This window comes from Lissotriton helveticus (genome assembly GCF_964261635.1).
Source record: "Lissotriton helveticus chromosome 1_1 unlocalized genomic scaffold, aLisHel1.1 SUPER_1_unloc_16, whole genome shotgun sequence".
Classification (NCBI taxonomy): Eukaryota; Metazoa; Chordata; class Amphibia; order Caudata; family Salamandridae; genus Lissotriton; species Lissotriton helveticus.
This window is the reverse complement of record NW_027611655.1, coordinates 928,331-936,037: the sequence shown is the minus strand read 5'-3', so window position 1 is coordinate 936,037 and position 7,707 is coordinate 928,331.

The window sequence follows — 7,707 nt, the reverse complement described above, 5'->3', positions numbered from 1 at the left end:
GGGGCGCTCGTCACTCCACGTGTGGTTGGCAGCTGTGGCCCGTCCTGGCCGGGGACACCGAGGATCGGCGGCAGAGCGGGGCATAAAGTGCTTCAGAGGCACTGAATGGGCTCTCTAGGCCCTCGTCGCCATTGTCGGGCCCTTGGCTGTGGTGCGCAGTGCCATCAACGCTGCGCTAGGACAGAGGACCCAGGACACGCTTATCAGTTCTCCGCGTGGTCCGGACTAGCTCCGTGACCACGCCCTCTTTATTTATACATCACGCGGCCGTGACGTATCACGGCCGCGCCAACGCACGGCTACGTGCGTAAGAACTAGACTGCACATTTGCAGTCCTTGAACATTACACCCAGGATCACGTTACAACCAACCACGGAGCTTCCTGCACAGAACCCCCCTTAATTTACAACGATAGTCGGCTTCTTACGGCCCCTCGGGGCGCGCGTGATCCACAATAGATGCGAAACAAAAGAAGCTGAAGAGTGGTTGTGTTCGCGCAATGACAATAAAAGTGTAACCTACTACTGGTAGGGTGACTTTACACCGGTGACGTGTCAGTCGCTCTCATGAATGCCTCCGAGTGCACACCTACAGGTGCTCCTTCTAATATGAAACAAACGCCTGTGTCACCTGCAGTGATGAATCGGGTGTTTGCCGCAGAGGCTTCTGGGTATGCAAATGACTGTGACAGGCCACGCCCCCTCCAGTGACAGCTCGGCTCCTGCAGCAGCCCCATGGGACTTGTGCTCTGGATCCAGGGGGTGAAGAGTCTCAAAATCCAGCAATAATCAAACAGGTCAACATTTCAGGACAGGGAGGGGGAGATTTAAAATAGAAAATCAAGAGAATGAAAATCCCCTATTGACTTCTGTTGTAGAAAATGCAATTTCAGGCAAGAGACGGCTAAAATAAAGACATTTTTGGCTTAAAACATCTGTAGTCTCCCGCCTGAATAGGGTCTATTGGCATGTATGAATTATGACCAAAGGCCGTGGGGTTAGGGTACTTCCACAATATACTCGTGTGTATACGTGCCAATAGGCCAGATTCAGACAGGACAGTCCCGACTTTTGAGCCAAAAAGGCAGTCTCCGCCTGACACGGCAGCTTCTTCAATGCAAGTCAATGGGGAATTGCATCTACCCTTCCAAGTACCACGCATCAGGAGTGAGACTAACACATTCTAGTTCTGGTGTCCGCATCAATAGAATAAAATGCATTAGTCACGCAATTATAGCGCTCGGGGAACACTGCAGGAGCCGTGCTCGAGGAACTCAGCTGCGCAGCCCTCAGCGATCGCACTGGCATGCGCTGTGCTATTAGAGCATGCTTTCTCACTTGTTGTAATGTTTACACACTGCAGTGCCTCCTAATGAAGGAACTCAGGTGCCCTGTGGAGAATCAATCAGTCAATCAGAGGGCAGGTGTAAGATGTATAAGTTACGGCGCATTCCACTCCTTTTCCCCTGCGCCGGCGCACTGTGGGCTACCGAGCGCCAACGCAGACACCTTTGCACCTTTGCATGTCTGCTTTGCGGGGATGATTATTTTTGTACGGGAAGGGAAACCTCTCTGGACAAAAATAATCACAAGAGGCTTTTCCTCTTTCTATGTGCTGCAGAATGCCGCACATATAGAAAAAGGAAAAACAAGGAGAAGTAAAGATATTTCTCCCCGTTGCGCCTCCCTTACGCCTCCCCTGGGGAGGCGTAGGCTTTTGGCACTGCCTCAGATTTACGTTTTTTTGTAAATCGGGGCAATGTCAAAAGGCCATGGGTGTTGCTGGGAACGCCCCCAGCAACACCCATTGCAAACCCCTTTAACGTAGAACACTGCGTTAAAGGGACTGATATTTGTCAGGTAGTGTTAAGCCCAAAAAGTGGCTTAGTGCTGCCTGATAAATTTCAGGCAGGCCCTGTGACTGTTACGCCCATACCTTTACATTCTGTCCATGCATCTCCTGGCTCCAAGGACAAGGTATGTGCTCTGCAGTGTTTGCTGGTAACCCTTGCATTTAGTAATTGAATAATGTGTTGTTTACAGCATGTCTGCGTCTCCTCTTCCACTGCGCACTCACCTTGAGCAATGCAGTGCTGCGGGCTTATGCGTGGGTGCACATTAAACACACTATTAACAGTTTCCTGAACACGTACAAGAGTGCAGTGTGTGCAGGCTCGTGTTATACTGTGGTGATAATACACGGTGCACTGCAGGTTAAGAACAACTCCACCTCCGATAGGTAATATTGACTTCAAAGTGTTTATTCATGGGTTCCTGGTTCCTCATACATAAAGAGCCCTGCAAGCAAGCCCCAGCACAACAGCTACTCCTGGCCAACTGCTGCCCCCAATGTTCCTATTCTAACACCCGATAAGGTCCCTCACCAACCTTCCACTCACAACACTCCAATGTCCCCCACCTACCCCTCAGTACAAATAACAAACACAACAAAACAACAATAGATAAATTACACATACCCTTTCCCCCCTTAGAACTCCAACTACCAGGAAATAAATATGCTCACTGTAAAAAACTAAAATATAATATTATTCCATCACAAACTCTTTAAACTCTTTAACATGACCAGGCAATTTACTCTCTCTCGCACTTCGAAGTACTCTCACATCTGGAACACTCTGACCTCCACCATTTGCCCCCTCACAACTCCCACACATCTCACTCACCCTAGAGTTTGCTTCAACCCTTGAACACACCTCATCACACATCAAGTATCCACTTACAGTGTCATGCATGCCACACTCCTGACCATTATGTTTGCTGTGAGAAGTTGGCCTGGCATATATTTGTCCACTATTCAAGTGGGCACCTTGCACCAGTCCAAACGATCCTTATTGATGGTAGGTTTAGACAACCTTTTTAGAAAGCTATCCTAGTGGTAGCTGTGGAGAGCAGACTTCAGGCTAAGTCTTGAAGGAATGTAATGTGTTAACAACACAGGGGTTTACCCAAAAAACCACTGGGACCTGGGTGAGATAATGATATGCCTGTTTCCTGTATCAAATGCCTAACAACTGATTCATTAATTTGTCACTATTAGTTTTCTCACACTTGTCCATCACCACCCTCATCCCTCCCTTCCCTTCAGGGGCACCAATTGTGTATATACATTTATGCATTTTATGAATTACTTTCAATTTACTGGATGTGCTGGTTGTGATTAAAAACAAGTCTGCAACATTTTTTCAATTTAGTTTATAATCATCTGTTATTTTGTGAATTGTATATGTTCTGGGACAATTTTTGTTTGTATCATTGAAGGAATGTAAAGCAGCTTGTTTTACCAGTCGATAAGCTCTTGAACAATCAAATGAAAGTGTACCACACAAGGTATATATATAAAATATATGTATTTATTCTAAACACAACCCCTCTCATCTCTTTATGAGGCTAGAGGCAAAAGTACAATACAAGAACTTAAATAGTACACAGTTAAGTAGCAGAGTATACGTTTTGCCCTACGGGCCTCACAAACCATAAACTAAGAAAGTGGTATAAGTACCGCTCTCAACATAGAGACCAGGGGCCTTATTTATGAAGGCCTTGCGCTGCTGGTGCGTCACTTTTAACATGGGAAAAAGTGACGCACCGGCGGCGCAAGGCCTTCATAAATAAGGCCCCAGGCCTAGAGCCTGTAGAACCACGGGAGCAACAGGAACCACCCATGGTAGGTACGCAGGAGACCCACGGGGGACACGTTCAGTGTCTAAACACGGCCGCAAGTCACCATTGACTTCTATGGAGAAAGTTAGAGTTACAGTTTTAAAGTTTAAGGACACTTAGGAGCGGACTACGTAAAACCCGTTCAGAACTGGACACTTTGAGAGTCAAGACCCAGGTGAAGAGTGTCCGGATGGATCCAAGAGTGGATTGGAGATCTGAAGAACCTGAAAGCAGAGAGGACAGAGTGTGGGTCACTAGCCAGTGTCCAGGATGGCGACTGGAAGATGCCAGCTGATGTCAGGTGATTTCAAGGGAAGTAGGTGAAGCTTGACTCTTCAGCCATGAGGTTCAGGAGCCATCGATGATAACCAGGAGCTGGATTCGAGCTTTCCCACAAAGGATATTGAGAGCTGCAGCATCGGTATCCGGATTGGACCTAACAAGCCTTGGCAACAGCAACCCACGCAAGATGACAAGATTGGCTTCGGTGCAGACCAGCAACGTCTTAGGGACTCACCCTTTGGAGGGGAGTCAGGGCACGTCTGGGACAAGCAGGGAAGCCCTAGAAACAAAGTAGAGTCCTTTGTGGGGACCCACTAGCCAACAGACTAGGACTTGAAAAGGCACCTTGAGCGGAAATGCTGAAAGCGGGCCCACGGAACACTCGTGGAGTGTGCGCCCACAATCTTCAAGGCATAAAGGTGCTCAGGGCTTGGACTACAAGTAGCCCAGTGCACAACTTTGGGAAAGCTCAGGAAGTTGATGCACTAGTAAACGTGCAGGATGTCCAGGAGTTCCGGTCCCACGTGTCTCGTGATAGCTACAGGTGTCAGCTTTGCTGGGGACTTGTGTCAGCCTCGGAGATGTCTAGAAGTCTGTGTCCTGTGTCGCAGATCCTTTGGGATCCATCAGAAGCCTTGAAAATGCAGACTGGCAAGATGCTTCTTTGGTGCCTGTTTGAACAGGGGAGTCACTCCTTGACCCCAAGGGAGATTTCTTCCATCTTCCAGTCGATATGGAATGTCAAAGGTCCAAGATATATGTTGCAGAGTTTTGTACAGGGTAATCTAAAGTCTCAGTGACTGGGTTCCTATACTTATACTAAGTTTAGGGGTTGGACTAACTCTAGGGTCCCACCTATGGGAGGACATGGGGAGGGGGTGGTTATACCCCTTCCCCTTTGTCCAGTTTCACGCCAGAGCTGGGGCTGAGTGCCCCAGCAATCGGTTTGAACTGGGAAATGCAAAGGCCACCTTGTGTGCCCCAGGCAGTGTCTGAAAAGCATTCACTGAATGCAGCCCTCCCTACCCCAATACACTAAAGCCTGTCTGGGGAGGTGCTGGCACCTCCCTGGACAGGAAACCTATTGTCCAGGCCTCCCCTGCCGGAGTTTCATCCAGCAGCAGGAGGTCAGACTCGTGTCTGTGGCAGCAGGATCCATTTTGTGATGCTGAGGCTCTTTTAAACATTTACCGGGTATACCAGTGTGTACATGTCTTCTCCCTCTAGAAGGGTGGAATTCTACCCCTGCCGCCAGAACTGGTGGGGGTTGGGGTAGGATTCCAAAGTGTTTGACACCAAACACAACATGTTTTGATGCAGCCAAACTAAAGTTAGCATTTACTGCGAGGTTATAATGCACTAAAGCGTATATGGCATGGCTGTATCATAGAACAGCTATAAGTAAGGGTTTCCGAAAGCTGCAGAGGGGCACAGCTCATGCTAGGGCACCCTCACACAAGACTAAGCACTCTGCCTTCAAGATTGTCAAGGCCTGCCATATGAGTGACTTATAGGTTTATATGTGTCTATATATTTAGGTAGATATAGGTATACTATATCTAAGTAAGGGGTGCTTACACCACCTTACCCAGGCTTCAAATGCAGACCTGGGGTGTCATTTTGGAAGGCTTCTCAGGGGTGGCATAACTCATGCTCCAGCCCCTGGTAGGCCTCTGGGGTACCTATGCCCTTGGTACCTAAGGTACCATATACTAGGGACTCATAAGGGTAACCCAGTAACCAATCTGGAGTGTACCTAAAGTACATGTAACCAATTTAGAGAGAGAACAGCTAGGCTGTGGTCCTGATTAGCAGGGCCACAGCCAGACTAAAGTCGATAAACCAGTGAAACACAGCAAAAAGTGGGGGTAACCATAGGAAGCAGATCCTACTCTCCTACATCCGCTAACGTCCTTGCACTCACTCACATGGCATAAATTCCGCACTCTCCCATCTTCAAGTTTCACTGCACCTTCCGACAACTTTACGACCCTCAATGGATCAGACCAACGAGGTGCCCCCTTTTCCACTAGGCCTGGTTTCCTCACTCGCACATACTGACGTACCAAAATATTCGACATCTTCTTATTACCCGACACGAGTAGATGTAAGGCACTCGCACTATTTGCATTTTAATTTTGAAATTGAAACTGATATTTCTGTTTTTAACTGCTTTTAAATCAATTGCTGGCACATTGCACCTTTGGTTATCTTGTATGTAGGGCCCCTACCTTAGCCGCTCTTTGCCTCTTTTCCTCTTACTCCGGTCCATGGCGGGCGTGCCCGTTTGTAGTGGAGAGTGTAGAGGTCTGCCGGCTTCTCTACTTCTGGCTGCTTCTGGAGGTGGAACAAGCGGGTTAGCGCACTAGCGCCCGCTTACTACTTAAACCTAGCATTTCTGTCGTGCAGCGGACGCGCGCAGCAGACGTGCGCAGCGGGCACACCACTGGCACACTTAAGGCGCACCAAAAGCAAGCCCGTCAGCGCCTGTTCCGCGGCCAGTGCCAGCCATGCTGCTGGGTGCCCCTCCGGTGCCCAAATCCTTTGGTCTAGGTCGCAACTGCTTGAAGTGCGAGATAAGTGCTGTGGTGCTTTGACCTCATATGAGTTTTATGGGCCCCTGTCTCTATTTAATTGTGCCGCTTGTCTATTCACTTTTAAGTTAGATCCCGCAGCCCCTCCCAGACTACACTCAATGCTCTTTGGACCCGCAAAGGGGCAAAGTGGTCTTCACCCCCATTGAAGCCTGTTTACTCAATTGTAGATCGCTTCCCCGCCATTCGGATGACATTTTGCTTTTCCTTGCAACTCATGCCTGGGAAACGTGGGTTAGGGACTTTCCTAAACCCGACCTCAATCTTGGCATCCCCCCTGAATATCGTTTTGTGGGAATAAATAGGCCTAACAACAACAAGGGTGGTGGGATTACAGTGATCCGACGTTCAGGCTGGGAAAATCCCTAACATCAGCCCCTTAGAAGCGATGTATTTCAGCATCTCTGCTGTATCGAATATAGCCATGGCTGGAATTCTTATTTACAGACTCCCTACCTCCCGCCTCAACATTTTACGGATTTTTATAATATTCCGACTGATCTGTCGCTTAAACATACATATATTATAATCCTTAGTGATTTTAACTTGCTTGTGGATGATACTCAGTGCACTAAAGCTGGACAGCATCTAGAAACCCTGGAAGGCCTTGATCTAACCCAGCGGGTTAGAGGCCCTACCCATCGGGCCGGCCATACTCCTGGTTTACTGTTTACCCTAATCTGTCCACGGCTCCGCCTATACCTCTTACACGGTCAGACCATTTTTTGAATCCTGTTTAGTGTGGCTACTCTGTCTCAATCAACTAATTCCTCTTTGGCCCGGGATCACAGTAGGAAATGGTTTAAAATCACTTGTAACACTTTGGCTCCCGCCCTTTCTCGCACCCATCTGCAGTTGGGGGGGATTTGGAACTAGATGTATCTAACTTTAATTATTGGTTCGCCTCTGCCCTTGATACGGTTGCCCCAGAGCTACCTATTGTCTCCTCTAGAAAAAAAAAATCTGCCACATGGTTTACCCCCGCTCTGCAGGCTGAAAAAAGTCAATGCAAGAAACTCGAACAGAATCCTATGAAACAGAGGCTAAATCAATTTACAGAGCCGCGATTAAGAATTTTCACAAACTTAGGCGCTCAGTAATGTGAGAGTATTTTGTCAAGAAAAGGAACTCTGCCAAAAATGAAAAATGAA